We start from the raw sequence: 17,437 nt of genomic DNA on the forward strand, positions 1-17,437 counted from the left end.
CTGAGCTTCACATCTGGGCACATTATTGCATACTGCATCTTATCACACCGGTTGGCCAACTGCTGGGACTTGTGTGTGCGAGTTCAACTTGTAGATAGAGGCTCATGCTTTCTATCCTGCCACCAAACTCCTTAGTGGGGTTCGTTATCAATTGCTGTAACCTTGTATTTTCTCTGAATATATATTTAAAATAAGAAAGGAATGACTAAGAATTCTATCATTCTCATGATTATGGAGATCAAAGTTGAAAATGAAAATAATTTATTAATCCTGCCATACCAATTCAGATTGCTCTCGCAAAGCATGATAATGTCTTTAAAAACAAACAAACAAACAAAAAACAAAATAAAAAATCCATTACATCAGAGAGCTGTAGGCAGGAGGCACTGTCAAGGAGTCTGAGCAGAGCTGCAGTTCACTGTGAGCCACATCCCAGGCCGAGTGACTTATGGAAGCTCCACGCTGTCTCTCAAGCTTGGTGTTATTTTCACCTGTTGTTTCTTAGCCTCAAAAGGTAGTTCCAGATGGTGTGCAAAACGAACAAGAGCTGCTGGCATGGTGCATACAAACTTAATCCAGTACTTACAGGCAAAGGCAGGTGGATTTTTGTTGAGTTCAAGGCCAGCCTGGTCTGCCTAAAGAGTTTCAGGCCAGCTGGAGCTGCATGGTGAGAACTCGTTTTAAAACAAAAACCACAACAATCAAAAAGGAAATAACTTGCCTGGTTGATTTTTCGTTTATGAGCACAGATACTTAGGGAGCTGTGGTTGGACTATCCTTAACATTGTCCTTCTGATGAATAAGCAGCAGTGATCTCTTTCAGGCTGACATTATCATCAAGAATAATACCTGGTTCACTCAGTAAGCAGCCAGGCACTATTTTAGGGAAACTGCTACTTTGCCATAGTTTTTGATGGTGTCTTCTAGAAACTCCTGTACTGATGTTTTGACTATTCGAGTAGCTTCTCCCGTGAAGGCTGCGACCAGGTGTTTGCTTGGCAGCAATTACCTTTACGTAGGAATATTTAACAGTAAAATAGTATTTCATTTTGATTGGTTGAAAATTAGGGGCGAAAATTGCTCTTCCACCTTACCCGTGTCCTGTTTATCATAAGTCAGTCATGGGTTTAGTTGTATTTGAGATCATTTAGAATTTGGTGACACAATATCCATGGCATATGGCTGACCACAGCACAGGTATGTGCACATCACTCACTCTCACATACATACTCGATCCAGAACTCTCTGTGCTGTTGATTTGTCACTGACTTCCTTTCCGTGTGTGACTAAGCCTCAGCCACAGACGATAAACAGTGAGTGGTTATAGAAGTAGAGACATAGTGGCAGGTGTGACCAGGTTAAAACTTCGTTTGTTGTTTTTCTTCTTTGATAGTAAAATATATCTTGTAATTTGCCAAGAGAAGCCATAATTCAGAGTTATATTTAAAATTCTAGGTAGCCCAAGTTTTAAAAGCAGTCACATATTTCAACATGGCTTCTCTGGTAAGTCTCAGGTTTGTGCCCAAGTACTTCTCATATAAGAACCTTCTGTGGGTGTTACTTATTTGTCAAAATAAAGAAATGAATGTGATTGTTAGCTGAAATCTGCACTTCATTTATCTCTTACGAAGTTTTTCAAGGACTGTATTTTTCTGTCTCAACATATAATCTAGGGTGTCATATTACATTTAGCATATTTTCAAATTGATAATATCAGCTTTGGTAAAAAGCTCCCGAAGCCCAGAAGGATCCTGTGTGCTTTCTACCTTGGAGCCTCTGCTAATCTAGAGTCTGCCTTCTGTTTCTGTTTTCTTAAATATCCTTCCTGAGAGGTGTATACAGGTATGCACACCCATACACATGCCTCAGCCACACCTATGTGCACGAAAATGCATACACACAATTGCATTTAAACAAATTTCTCTACATATAAATAGTTTCAATTATATTTGTTTATTCTCAATGAGTAGCCTACAACTGCCTTGTTTTTCATTCCATATACCATCAGATATGATAACTGCATATACTAGGTCCCTATGGCTCATATCCTTTACTTTTGCAAATAATGCTGCTGTGGATATTCACACACACGTGTTTGCTTACATGGGAAAATGTGGCTTTAGTTATTGCTTGATGAAAGGGTCAGTGTATTCATCATGTGTCCGTTTGTTTTCCAGAGTGGTTCTACCAGTTTAGCTTCCATTATTTCCCCATAACTTCACAGCACTGTCTTATACAATATTTTGAATTTTACCAAATTAAAGTTAAAATATAGATTAAGATGATACCATTTTTTTTTAATTGCTATCTCTCCTGTGCTGAATGAAATTGAGTGTGAAGAGGCACCATGACCATAGCAACTCTTATAAAAGAAAGTATCCAGTTGGGGCTGGCTTATACTTTCAGAAATTTAGTCCATTATGATCATGGCAGGAAGTGTGGTGACATGCAGGCAGACATAGTGTTGGAGAAGGAGCTGAGAGTTCTGTATTCAGATCCACAGGCAGCAAGAGAGAGCCACTAAGCCTGGCTTGGGCTTTTGGAAACCTCAATGCCCACCTCCAGTAACACACTTCCTCCAACAAGGCAGCCCCCCAGATCCTTTCAGTAGGGCCCTCCCTGGGGACTAAGCATTTCAATGTGTCACTCTTCATTCAAACCACCATCGTATTTGCATGTGTTCGAAAGCCATCCCTCTTCTTGTCTTAGCTGTGGCTAGACCAGAGCTCACAGAGGAGAGCAGAGTCAGGCACAGAATGTCTCAGTCAGTGTTCTGCTGCTGTGAGGAGACACCACAGCCACAGCAACTCTTACAAAGGAAACATTTAATTGTGGCTGGCTTACAGGTTCAGAGGTCCAGTCCATTATCATCACGGTGGGATGCATGGCAGTATGTGGGCAGACATGGTGCTGTAGGAGCTGAGAGTTCTACATCTTGATCTGAAGGCAGCCAGGAGGAGATTGTCTTCAGCACTGGGCAGGGCCTGAGCTTAGGAGACCTTAAAGTCTGCCATCAGGGTGACAGTGACATGACAGTGATGGTGACAGTGACGCATTTCTGCCAATAAGGCCACACTTCCTAATACTGTCACCCGCTATGGCCAAGCATTCAACCACATGAAGCTATGAGGGCCAAATCTACTCAATCTACCAACTACACTGATGTTAAACAGTTTGTGTGGGCAAAGACTTGGGGATCCACTAATTTGAATATAATGCATTAAAAAGCAAAAACAGTGTTTACTTCCAGGCCAAGGATATCTTTTTAATAGTTTTAATATTTTTCCTTTATCAGACATCTTAGACTATTCTATTCAGCCTTGAATAGGATATATTGAATATATTGAAATCAAGTTACCTATATTATTTTTCTAGTCTACAAAAATTATCACAAACTTATGATCTAAATGACTACAGAGTAGGGAGCTGGAGAGATGGCTCAGTGCAAAAGGACCTGCTGCTCTTTCAGAGGACCCTAGTTCATTTGCTAGCTTAGGTGTCAGGTAGCTCATGATCACCTCTTACTCCAGTGCCAGGGCACCCGATGCCTCTGGCTTCCATGGCACCTGCATGAACGTTCACATGCCTTCCCACAGAAATAAATGCACATACACGATTTAAGAAATAAATTAAGATTGTAGATTAGGGTAGGTCTCACTGGGCTTAAAAACAAGTATTTCCAGGGCTTCAAACTTTCTTAGAGGCTCTGTTTCTGTGCTGCTTCTAGCTTAAGTCCACCTGCAGCCCATAGATTGTGCCTCTTCACCTTAAAGCCAGCAGGGATTAGTGGAGTCCTCACAGGGACTCTTTCTAATCATAGCCGGGAAGAGTGATAACAGTCTCTCTCTCTCTCTCTCTCTCTCTCTCTCTCTCTCTCTCTCTGTTTTTTGTTTGTTTGTTTGTTTGTTTTTGTTTTGTTTTGTTTTGTTTTCCGAGACAGGGTTTCTCTGTGTAGCCCTGGCTGTCCTAGAACTCACTCTGTTGATCAGGCTGGTCTCGAACTCAGAAATCTGCCTGCCTCTGCCTCCCAAGTGCTGGAATTAACGGCATGCACCACCACTGCCCAGCTGATAACAGTCTTGTGACTAGATTGGACTGGTGGATAATGTCATTTCACCATTCTTAAACTCAATCATATGTACAAAGTCCCTTGTATAAAGTAATTTTTACAGGTTCTAGTAATGGGGACATCACATTCTGCTCATTGCAGAGACTCACCAGGATGTGAGGATGCCAAGTTATATGCAGAGAGTCAAGAAAAGCTAAAGATTCCAACATGTATTTTTCTGGGAGAGAAAATACAATGTTCCCAGAGTAGTTAGCACATGTAGCCTGTAATAGATGGCTATTCCTGGAGGGGCTCCTGGTGAGAACTAGCAATTCAGGAGGGAAAGCATACAGGCAAAGGACACAGCATTGAACTAAGAGAACACAATTACATCTACAAGCTATCCTGCATTATTATAATCACTAGAAAACGAGGTGTGAAGAGGGAGCCCATGGTGTGCAAACAGAGAAGCAAGCTTCAGGCCTTTCCGCTGTGGTTGCACAACCAAGCGACTCCAAGGAGGAGGAGACACTTGCATTGAAATAAGAATCAAGATCCTTGGAGCTCCGAGGACTGTACTCCTCCCACCCTGGAACACATGGAAACCCAAACCCAGCCATCGGGAGTAATGAGAGTTCTCGGGCTTCCCCTAGTCCTCACTACTTTTGTCTTTACACACATTGAACTTGACCTTTGGGATGCTGCTGAGTCGCAGGAGTTAAAGGAACAGCCCCTCCTACTGGCCTGTAGGGCGGTAGCCTCCAAGGCCACTGCAAACATGTCTCTGTGTGAACTTGATCCAGAAACAGCCAGGCAGGGGACAAAGTTTAATCCGAAGGAATCGTTGGCTGCCTGTAGTTTCAGGTTATCTGTCCAGACTTCAGCATGCCGTAAGTAGTTTCTGTTTTTTAACTTTTGTGGCATTTTAATAGATAACAATTGCAAGAATAGTTTCCATAAGATTAAATCAAGTTCTGAATGGTTTTGGGTCTTCTATACTAGACCTGCTTAGGAAGTTTCAGCACTTCACAAATGGCTTTGTTCTTTAAAATGAAAAGAGAAGCCATAAAAATCCGAAGTGAGTATTCTACTCAAACTGGTCCTGATTGAACAAAAAGATCTTAATGTCTTATGTTGAGTGGAGGTGTTTACAGCTGAAAACAAATGGGAATGGATTTATACCCTGTGCCTGGAGATTGAGCATTTCCGAAACATGCTTAGATTTCACCCTATGTTCCTTACAGTTGCTTAAGGCATGTGTTAGTAGATATCTCGCTGAGCTGATTGAGGTAGAAATTTTTATATTCAAAAAAATGAAAGGAACGAGAGAGTGGTGCTTAAAACACAACAGAGGTTGGGAACCTAGAATGCGGCAACAGAGTGAAGTGGATGGAAGCCAGAGGTCCTGAGACTTAATGTGATGTGACAGAGAGATTGTAGGACTTTGACATCTGTACTGATTTGTCAGGCAGAAGTCCCAGTCTGATATGATATGCCTATAGTATATGAGGCATATGGTGTGTGTGTGTGTGTGTGTGTGTGTGTGTGTGTGTGTGTGTAATAAATTAGTGCTGCTCCCACTGCCCTTGTCTTGAGATTAGGATTTTGGGAACCGCACATTGGCACACAAACATGCTGACCTCTTGAGTGTAGATACAAGGATTTTAGGGCTACATTTGGTGTTGGAAGGGTTGAGATTTTCTGTTTTCTTCTTACTACAATAAATATTTTAAAAACTGATGCATCATAATTGTATGATTTTTGACTAAGGATTTATACTTTGACATGGTTAATGTATGAGCTAGAACCTAGCTCTTAGCCAGTAACCCCACCAGCCATTGGTAAATGTTGAAATTTTTTATGTAGAAGCTTTGGGCTTCCCTGTCTTCATCTCAGACCATAGCGACAGTTTATTTCCAAGCCTGCTTCTCGCTGCTGTGTGCCAAGTGGGAACCAGACGTGGTCCTGGTGGGATGAGAGCTCAGGACATGTTGTTCTAAGTAGGGTCCAGGACTGTACTGAAGTGAGACTTTGTCCACCCTTTAGATTGCTGAATCCCAGTAATTCTAGGCTCCTGGCCTGCTAACTTCCTTAAGGCAATAAAGTTTCTTGGGAGAAGTTATTTGGTTGGTTGTTGGTTCATGAAGCGAGACTGGGGAGGGAGTAGAAGTCTTTGGAAAGAAGCCAGACTGATAGGGAAGCAGCTGTTTCCTGGCTGGGTCAGTCTTGTAGCCACCTGGAGCCAGACAAGTGTGTGTCGGCATATGTATCTTAACCAGAATTCTTTGGTAATTTCAAAAAGCCAAGCTCTTTTGGAAATTTTCAGACACCCCTGCCAGCTGCTTATATATCTCTGAGTCACCTAACATTCATGTCATTGCAGCGCCCTCTAAGGTGGCTCAGCCTAGCTCCCGTGTGTGTGTGTGTGTGTGTGTGTGTGTGTGTGTGTGTGTGTGTACCAACCCCCCCCCCCATAGCCCCTCTCTTCAGTTCACTCCAGCTACAGACAAGGTTCTGCTGTTTCTTGGTTATAGCAGGCTTGGTTCTGCCTTGGGGCCTTTGCTGCCTGGAGAGATCTTTTCCCAGGTTGGCTCATTCTGTAGCCACCAAAGCTTCCTCCTAGCAGCCTGGAAGAGTGCCCTGCAGGGCGCCGCCCCCACTCCTGCCCTCCAAATTACTCCTCTCCCTTTGCCAGGACTTGCTGTTTTGTTTTTTTCAATGTCCAGTAGGACATTGTTTTATACAGATAAAGAAGTGTGCATATATGTGTATATGTGTACATTTGGTCTTTCTCCGTAGGATGTGAGTTTTAAGAGGGCAACATTATCTTGTTCAGTGCTGCATCATCAATACCCATTGTATTGCCTGGCTGTGGGAATAGACACGTGGGAAATAGTTGTACAAAGAGATTAATATCCCCTGGTATCATTAAAATTGATTCTAAACATTCTTTTAAAAATAACTGATAGAGTCACATGACTCTAAGACCACCACCACCACATAAAAAGGTCCACTCAGAAGTCTTCTCACTCATCCAGTTCCCATCCAGGATGCTTTGATTCTCGTGAAAGCCCTAAATCACTGCTGTGTCTTGTGCACCCTGCTCCATGACCTCACTGCATGCGAAAGGAAACGCGGAACTGCTTCCTTTCCCCACACAACACTTGCATTCTGTTTTGAATTTTTCATATATGTTGACTATGTCTTGCTAATAATACTTAGAGAACACCTTCATTTTTAAATAGTTGTGTTTTATTATACTGTATGGTTGGACTAAATAGAAGCAATCTCGTAAAGTTGGGCATTTGGTTGTTTCTTGTTACAAACAATGATGAAGTTCTTATGGTTCAATGCATTGTCAAAAGATGCTGCAGACATCCGATTGTCCTCCAGAAAGACGATACCAGTTTGTGGGGCCCTAGCAATAAAGACATCAGCTCCAGTGCCCTGCCAAGTGTATTATTAGGCTTTAGCCAGTCTGATAGATTAAAAAATGACTTCAGCATACTTTTTTGTTGTTTTTAGAGTTTATAATAATTTTTTGTTAAGTAAAAAAAATTTAGTTGCTAATAAACAGGTCATGAAATTTACCAACTTCATACCAATTTTAAATGTACAGCTTAGAAATAGTATGTCCACATTGTGGGACAGATCTCTAGAACTTCCTTTTTTTTTTAAGATTCACTAATCTTTAAAAAGTGTGTGTTTGTGTGTATGTGTGTATGTGTGTGTGTGTCATACTCATGAATGTGCCAAGATGCATGTACAGATTAGAGGAGAGCTTGCAGGAGTCAGTTCTTTCCTTCCACTCTGTGGGTCTGGAACTCAAACCCAGGTTGTCAGCTTGCTGAGAAGAACACCCTCCTGCTCTGTGCAGAGCGAGAGGGAAGATGAGAACAGAGAAGTCACCCTCTTGCATGCCATACACTAAAATAGACAGAGGCAGTTCATAGATAAACTGAGCCACGACGCTGTGGAAAGAGAGTGCAGGAAGGTGGGTTTGAGGGGAAGGTGTCTTGAGCAGGACACAAGAAGAGCTAAGTAAAAAGAAATGAGCTTTTAAAAAAAAGAAGCAAGAAAGAAGCGAGCGTATACATTTATGGCCTCCCAGGCTTTAATATGTTAATGTTTTTAATAAGTGGGTTGCATAGCATTTCCCAGCGCCCACAGAATCATTTCTTCCATCTGGAGCCTCCGTTTGACTGACCCTGTCCTGCCCAGACTGTTAACCCTTTGCTTCCCTCTGGCCTCTGAGTCCTATGGCTCTAGCTCCTAGTTGCTCTCCAGCATTGAGACCGCCGCTGTGTAAGTCTTGGTTTCCTTGGCACCTGGTCTCTGACTCATCTCTGATTTAATCGCTGTGTTCTTCCTGCTCGTGCTTACCACGATTGAAGTCTTGTGGAGGATAGACTGCCATTTGTCTTGTTCTTTCTATATAAGATGTAGGCAGAAAGGAGACAAGGAAAACCAGAGGCACACTTACCAGAACCTCATCTGGCTCGTAGCTTATTGACTTCACAGAATGAGATCTTAGCAAATAAATAGTGTGTACATCGGAAGGAACACAGGAAGTGAATAAAGTTAAAGGGCACAAAATATATGAGGGCATTATAATATGTGAGGGCATTATAACATATGAGGGCATTATAATATGTGAGGGCATTATAACATATGAGGGCATTATAACATATGAGGGCATTATAACATATGAGGGCATTATAATGTATGAGGGTATTATAGTATAAGAGGGCATTACAATATGTGAGGGATTATATATGAAGGCATTATAACATATGAGGGCATTATAACATATGAGGGCATTATAATATATGAGGGTATTATAATAATGAGGGTATTATAGTGTAAGAGGGCATTACAATATGTGAGGGCATTATATATGAAGGCATTATAATATATGAGTGGGTTATAATATTTGAGGGCATTATAATATATGAAGACATATAAGGGCATTATAATAGCTTGAGGCACATTTAATGTCATTTGTTCTTCTTTAATATTGGATTTAGTTTGGCAGTTTCATGCATGCATGTATTGCATTCTGATTCTCTCAGTCTTATCCTTCCCCACCCCCACCTTACCCCACTCCGCCTCAGTCTCCACCCCTGACCCTGCCCCGTCCCACCCCCTCAGCCACTCCTTCCCTATGAGTCCCTTTCTCACCTTCATGTCTTTTTGCTTTGTGGCTAACTCCTGAGTGTAGCCAGGACTGTCTGCTTGAGCATGTGCAGTGTGGCGCTGTCCATTGGTGTACATTAGGGTCACATGTGGCTGCACCTGAAGACAGTGACACCCTTCCCAGCATCCATCACTTGTCACTGGTTTCCCAGGGTGGGTAGGGATGTGTGTGCCCCTCCCTGACCCATGACTGACTGCTCCGTGCAGGAGCCACAGCAGCTGTGAGGTCATGACTGCAGTGGCCAGGTCACGCCCTTCCTTGGAGAGCATCCACATGAGGGCATTTCTCAGCCCTCTTCCCTACCCACAGGCTCGTACATTTTTCCCCCTTTCCTCTCCCTCTTTGTGATGTTCCCAGGTAGCCTTGGGACTGACTATGTAGCTCAGGCTGACCCTACAGCAATCTACATGTCCCATCTTCCCCAGTGTTGGGATTACAGTGTCAATCACCATGCCCAGATCTATGGTTTCTATTTTTAAAATCATACTTTGAAAATTTTGTATTTTTAAATAACTTAAAATTGCTAGTTGAGGATTATAGAACATGTTTGTGATTCCAGCATCAGGAAGGTTAAGAGGATGAGGCTAGCCTGGGCTATATAACAAGACCCTGTTTCAAAAAAAAAAAAAAAAACCCACTATAATACATAATAGCTTCTCCTGAATATAGAATACTAACAGCCAGATATGGAAATGACATCTGACTAAAGCTTACTAGACAGCATACATGCCCCCCCTTGCTACGAAAGTATGTGTATATGCAATCATATACATATGCTCAAATTATTTACGTATGTGTGCACGTGCACTCTCATACATCAAACTCCATCCGAGGCACTTCCTCATGTGCTGTCTCATTTAACCATCCGATTCTGCCCTGGCTTCTTTATTCTGGAAAATGAGATGATAATTTCTCACTCTGCCTTCCTCATAAAACAATCAGTGTGACTGTATCCCAGCAATAGACTACTCCAGCCATACTGTTTAAAGATTAGATCTTGAGTGCTCTGTTGTGAGAGTGGTTTCCATAGCAAAGCGGTGTGATCAGTCTGGTAAAATTCATTTCAAAACACACTGGCAACACAAACTTAGCAGAAGCCGTTTACACAAGAGAATCTGCGAACATCAAAGACAATTATGGGGCACCTGGGAGGCGTAGGTCAGCGCTTTCCCTACCTCTAGTGCACACAAGGCAGAGTAAACACCGTTCCTAGTGGGCCAGGAAAGCACCTACCTGGACAGACAGGCAGAGGCAGGATAGCCACACACTTTAGAACTTGAAAGCCAGTTTGTGGCTGGCATTAAGAGCAGATGCTAGGTAGCAGGGCACCCAGCACAGGCAGTGGGGGCTGCTGGGCACTGCAGGAAAAGGTTTCTCACAACCCAACACTGAGAAACCCTCTCCTCTCCCAAGCAGTTCTTGCCTCTTGTTTTGTTTTTTTGTTTTGTTCTGTTTTAAACAGAATCTCTTTGCATAACCTTGGCTGTATTGGAACTATAGACCAGGCTAGCCCTGAACTTGTAGAGCTTCCCCTGCCTGTGTCTCCCAGGTGCTGGGATTAAAGGCCTGGGCCACCACACCCAGCTGTAAGCATTTCTTATAATCAGCATAGGACAGTCGAATCCATCCCAGGCTGACTTCCCACTGTCTTTCCAGCTTCTGGAATTTAATGACATGATGGGGGTGGTGGGAGAGTGGGGACCAGGGGGTGACAAGTGTCCAACATGTTTTCTCTCAGGTCTCCAAATCACAAGGGAGTCACAAACTAGGGAACACACTCATCAAGGGAAGGCCACAGGCAGTCAGTCACCGGGATGCAGAGGGTGTACGGCTCAATGATGATATGCATTCTTACCGAGTGCAAGGTCCCTGGGCTCAGTCCCCAGGACCCAAACCAAACCCCTCCAAACAAGCTACATACTAATTGAGGTTTGAGAGAGAGAGCTCAGTGCTTGATCTGGAATTTCAATCCTAGCACCCACTGTTAACAAGTCAGATCTCCTTGCAATGCCTGCAAACCTAGCTCCGAGGCGGACAGAAGACACCCTGGACCCTTTTCTAGCTTCTAAGCATATGCACATACACCTACAGAGACACATACATGCAAACATAAGTTATGGAGATGCCAGGGAAAGGCTACCCGCATTCTATTTTCTGTAAAGTGATTAGCAAGAGGCCTTCATGGCTGCTTCAAGAAACTGCAGAGAGATCTACCAGGATATTTTCTTCTGGGAAAGGCTGAAGAACCGAGATTTCAAACAATGTACTTAAACATAGAAATGGGTGTGGGCGCTCCTGGGGAGACAGCTCAGCTGATAAGAACACTCACAGCTCCTCCAAGGGACCTACCTGAATATAGTTCCCAGTTCACACCTCTAATTCCAGCGCCAGAGGATCGGATGCTCCCTGGGCATATACATACATGGTGTGCAAACACACACACACATACATACACACGGCGTGTATTCACATACACAATTGTATACAAATGAATATATATATACATATACACATATACATATATATTAAGATATTCTACTAGGAAAAAAACAAATATAGACTGCCCTTTGCAAACTATTCTAGAATCATATAAATGATCTGGCAGGCTGAACCCATGCAGAGTGCTGTTCAGAATCGATGGAGATGCAGGTGTGATGGTAATCCCAGCACTCAGAAAACAGAGGCAGGAGGATCACAAGCTTGGTTCAAGGCTAGCCTGGGCTGCATTGTGAGCCCTTGTCTCAAAAGAAAAAATAATTTGGTGAAAATTATGGATGTTTTATGACCCTTAATTTAAAAAATTCTAACCATGTTAGTGAGGGCTAGGGAGGCACTTTATTGTATTAGGAAGCTGCACCAGGGGGCTCTGCAGACAATAGAGATGTCACTGGAATTGCTGTGGCTGGTACTTACGTGGGTCAGCACTTGTCTTACTGAAGGTGCAACAGCAGGCTAAGGATGTAAATTACATGTTTACAAAAGGGTCTTTTGCTTTTTTGTTTTGTTTTGTTTTAGTACAAAATAGAAGTCTGGAACAAAATCTGCAGTTTATAGTCATCAATGGCTTGTTATATTTAATAAAGTATGGGGCAACTCTTCAAATTCAGGAGACAGCAGGGTTGTGTAGGGTAGTAGGTAGGAGAAAAAGGGCCCGGAGCGAATGTCAAGGGAGTGGCAGCACAGACGAGGAAGGCCAGACATGTGTGCCCTAAGCATTGTGAGAAATTCGCTTACAGACTTCAGGGCTTCAGTGTGAACTCTCCTCTCACCTTGCACTGGGACAGGACTTACCCAGTATAATGTTCTATTGCTGAAATAGTGCTGACTTCAAAGACTCTGTTTCCAAATAAGGTCGCACTCTATTAGTGAACTTTGTTTCACTGTAACGAAGTATCCCAGTGAATCAGGAAGGGGCAAGGTCTGCTTTGGCTCCTGGCTTTAGAGGTTGCAATCATGTGCACTGGGTATCAGAGCAAGAGCGTGTACTGGAGGAGTCTGTTCATCTGATGGTACCCGGAGGCTGAAGTGAGCAACAGGAGATGTCGACGGAGCTTCAGTGTTGCCTGTGATGGCATCTAAATTGTAATAGCATGACGCATTAATCCTTTTAATAGGAATAATAGAAACTCATAACAAACATGCTGCCTGATGAGCAGATTCACCTGGGCATAAACCTGAATTCAGTAGTAATGGCAGACAAGACGAAGCATATCGGAAGTCAGAGACTGTGCCTCTGGCATCTTTTGAATTCCTCCTCTGCCGTGTGGTACAGGGTATAATGGTTACTCCTGATTCCAGGTTTCTAGCCCAGGTGGACCTGCATAACCAGGCAGGACAGTTGTTATGTATTTCTGGGTTTTGTACTAAAAGGAGCAATGTACTATGCTATTCAATCTTTGTTAAATATACCTCAGGGGATTTAGATGCTTTCTGTAGGTGTAAACCAAGTTGTCTGTAGGTGGGATGCTATGAAAAATTCTATATACCACCATTATCACAACTTACTGGCTTAAAAATATACATTTATTACCTCACTTATGGGGTGTGGCCTAGCTATACCCTCTACAGAAGTGTTCTGATAGCCTTAGTAAAGACAGGTGCCAGGGCTGAATGCCTTCTCCCTTGGAGGTCTAAGGGATTTTTGGCAAGTAATGAATTCAGTTCCTATGACTCTGGCTCGTGGTTATCAGACTGAGAACTTCTGTTCTCCCACCTCCTTGTTTCCTGCCAAGTGAGGAAGTCTACCCTCAGCTCATAGAGGTCACCCCACATATCCTTGCCATGTGGAACCCTCCAACATGGCCACATGCTTCCTTATCGCTACTGTGTGAGAAAGAGAGAGGTGGCCGACAGGTGACATGGTTTTGATGACAGTGATAGTTATGTATCCGTCGTCATGTTGATCTTACCCTGTTGATAGGAAGAAGTGAGTCCTGCACATGCTCATGGGAGTCTACTCATGGGGTGACACTAGTGCCTTGCCCAAGGCGGCTTCTCTACCCAAACACCACTGCAATGTCCTCTTACTTCTTCCTCTAGTTTGCTGTCAGTGGATGGCTGCCACTGGGATATTTTAACGAATAGAAATGGGACAACCAAAATCAGATGGGTAAACATATCCACTCACTGTGAGTACTGCAGTGTGCTGCGACTCTAGAAACAACTGGGCATGTGTGTGCATGCGGCCAGTCTGACCTCAGCAGAAGATCTGTGTGCAAGATGCTCTGCCTCATGTCCACCAGCTGGTGTGCAAGTGGAAAAGGACAGTGAGTGGGGCAGACAGAGCAGCTCTCTGTCTCACGTGACAGTGGGACGTGGGATAGGTCCCATCTACCAGTTGGGAACATGATCTGCCATTCAGTAATTACTTCCTCCGGTCTCTCCTTTCAGAGTTCAAGGTCGTCCTAGGCTGTGCAGCTAGTTTGAGGCCCGCCTGGGAAACTTGAGACGAAATCTCAAAACAATAACACTGTTTCTTTAAGCTCCTTAAAGGACATTGTCAGGTTATGCCTACTGCCAGAGGCACTGTGTGCACACCTGTTTCCTCAAACTTCCAAAGGGAGGATGTTGCCATATCAACAAAATAAAAGGATCTCAAACCCTTTGCAAGCAAGCAGCAAGTGGCATCTTGCGTTATTTCCATTTCTTTAACTAATGTTTAAACTGAACATTTTTCTTATGAGCCTTCTATCTTTTCATCTGTGACTTAACTGGTAGGTGGGCCTTTTCCTTGTTCATCTCATTCCTACATTTATCCACATTAATGATTGTTTTTAATTAACAGGTTTTTTTTTCATACAACATATTTTCATTATGTTTTCTTCTCCCCTAACCTAACTCTTCCCAGATCCTTCCCACTTCCCTACCATCTCAAATTTATCTCTTTATCTTAATAATTATTGAACTCACAATTGTACAAGCTGTTTCTTTTTACATTTTGTCAATTTTATAAATTCCTCCAAATAAACTCGCTCTTTGATTCTTAATATATGGATATATATATATATATATATATCCATTGTAACATACTTACCCACACTCATTTTCAAGTCATGAAGGAGTTCTTTGTCTTCTCTAAAAATATCACCATGTGGTTTTCATGGAAACTGTCCCTGGACTGAGTTGTTTAGCCCTTTCATTCAGACCTGGTGCTGACTCTGAGAGGTAGCCCTGGCTGGGGGAGGAGGCAGGAGTCTCCTCTTCCCCCTTCTCTTCAGTTTCAGGCCATCTGAAGTGCAGCCCATCTGCTGGGAAAGCCGCTGTCCACGATGGAGCCACAGTCGGGGTCAGAGAGGGAAGAGTGCGTGCTGGGAGTGGTTTCCTCAGTACAGAAGAACAGGTTCTTGTTTCTGCATGGGTGTAAAGCAGAGCTTGTGTGAACTTAACAGAATATACCTTAACAAAGCCATTCGATGCTCTTCTGTGTGGCTTACTTTACTGTTTTGCATATTGTCTTATTAATTGCCTTTCAGGAGTCTGGGATACTTTAGCTAGAGGTTAACTCACTTCTCTGACAAAATGATTCCTGAGCAGTTCCAGCACATTGCACTTTCCCTTTCAAATGTGAAAGTATTTCAAGAATATTTTTCTGGTTTACAGTAGGTGGCAGCAATGGATTATCTCACTAGGCTCAGCATGCAATGAGGCATGTGCAGGGATATAAGCATGTGCCTTACATGTAGGATCGGGTAGTGGTGCTGCCTCAGAAATGCACACCATCACCTGTGACTGTTTCATAGCCCAGCTATGCAGTGAGCACCAGTTTATACTCCTCTGGGAAAATACACTTAAGGTTTTCTTAAGTCACAGCTTGTCTTGCAATGTGTGAATTCTGCGCATGTATGTATGTATACATGTGTATGGGGGTACATGTGTGTGTATACATGTATAAGGGACATTGTATCCAGGTACACATGTTTGTTGTGCATGTGGAGGTCAGAGGAGAACTTTGGGTGACTTCCTTTATTGCTAACTTATTCCTTTGAGACATGGCCTCTAACTGAGCCTGGAACTAGTGACCAGTGTGCCCCTCCACCATCTTGCTCCTACACCACAGGGCTAAGGCTAAAGAGCCACACACCCACTCCTGGCTCTGCTGTGTTGTCCTGGAATCAGAGCTCTGTTGCTCACACTTGAGCAGAAGGGCTCTTTACATACTGAGCCACTTTAAGACACCAGCCTGTCCTCTAAAGGATACACTTTTCAAAGATACGTATTTAGTACAGCCCTGAGTAATTTAATAGACTAAACTATGCTAAGATCGAGTCTTTTCCAGGCCAGTGCTTCTGTTGTGAGTAGGTTTCAGTGGAACCATGTCTTGCTGATTTAAATTTCAGGTCTGATATCATCTCATAGTATTTATCATTGTTATTTCTAGAATGGGGTGTTCCCTATGAAGTTAGCCTTTGGCTGAAGTCCACTCAGGACAGAAGCAAGCCAATCCACCACTACAGCGGGCAGGCCTGGGATACACTTGTGTAGGCAGGAGAAGGCCAGGACAATGGACCAGTGCTCATTCACTGTCAGAGAGGCCAGGGCCAACCAACCAGAGACCGTGACAGAAGTGTGAGCAATGGCTTCCACTTCTCCCTTTTAGAACAGCCTCAGAATGAGAAAAAAAAAAAAAAAGTGAAGATGGCAGGGGAACAACTCCAAAATTCAGTGTTCAAGGGAAAATTCCATCCTGTCCTGAATTCTGTATGTAAAAATGTCTTAAGGAAACCAAGTTCTCAGATCTACACACCATGATTTTCAGGGCAGGGCTGCATACTTGTTTATTAACGGATCTCAGTTTGCTGCCAGCACAGACTAGCATGCTTTTTACTGAGTGAATAAGTGAAATTATCCACTTCTTCTCGGTGCCAACCACATTCTTTTCATTATATCTTTCTTTCTTTTTTTTTTTTTTAAAGATTTATTTATTTATTATATGTAAGTACACTGTAGCTGTCTTCAGATACTCCAGAAGAGGGCACCAGATCTCATTACGGATGGTTGTGAGCCACCATGTGGTTACTGGAATTTGAACTCTGGACCTTCGGAAGAGCAGTCGGGTGCTCTTACCCACTGAGCCATCTCACCAGCCCCTCATTATATCTTTCTAAAATGGCTCCTTTCTTCATATGCCCTGTAGTGGGCTGTGCCACCCACTGAAGTGTGAGTTAGCTCTTCCTCTCCAGCAAGAGCATGGCCAGACTGAGACAGCTACAGTCAAGGGAGGCTAGCCAGCACAGCAGAGTGCCTGGGAGGGAGGCTTTGGAGATAATTTTTCAAAGAAAATTCCAAGAATTTTGCATCGAGGAAAATTGAAAATGAGGCTCTAGGGTGTGGCAAGTGTTCCCAGACCCAGCACTACTTACCTCACAGTGGTTTCTATGTCTCTAAAGTACCCAGGCCCCAGGAGCTGACCTGCTGCCCTCTGCTCCCTTCATGTTGGCTCTCCTGTTGGATCTCCACCTAAACTTGCAAGGTGTGCTTCTTTGTTTCATGTTTGCACTCCTTTGCTCCAGAGGCATCCATTCTGCTAGGACTTTCTCTTTTGTTACTTTGTAGATTTCAGATGGCCCACAGCAGCTTGACTATGATTTGCCTCGTGCTCCAGCAGCAGACGTGTGATTTTACCAGCCACAGATAGTTTCTGCGATTGTGTGACATTTGGAATTCTGGAGAATTCTCAGAAGGTATTTAAAGGC

The 17,437-nt window shown here is 43.2% G+C and overlaps 1 protein-coding gene across 6 annotated transcripts in view; it reads left to right on the top strand.

Annotated features, from left to right (window-relative positions):
• Nucleotides 1–17,437, top strand: part of Map3k13 (mitogen-activated protein kinase kinase kinase 13) — a 146,665-nt gene that overhangs the window by 34,864 nt on the left and 94,364 nt on the right. Inside the window, exons 1-2 of one of the 6 annotated variants that reach the window (XM_085832431.1) lie at nucleotides 16,678–17,214; nucleotides 17,298–17,425. The exons of 3 other annotated variants lie outside the window; for them this stretch is intronic. The gene's annotated coding sequence lies outside the window, so the exon portion shown is untranslated. Of the gene's footprint in view, nucleotides 1–4,688; nucleotides 4,939–16,677; nucleotides 17,426–17,437 lie in introns of those variants that run through there. 2 more of the 6 variants (XM_021184533.3, XM_085832430.1) reach the window with 2 other exon arrangements.

This window comes from Mus caroli, unplaced genomic scaffold (assembly GCF_978045245.1).
Source record: "Mus caroli unplaced genomic scaffold, Mus_caroli_1 scaffold_17, whole genome shotgun sequence".
Taxonomy (NCBI): Eukaryota; Metazoa; Chordata; class Mammalia; order Rodentia; family Muridae; genus Mus; species Mus caroli.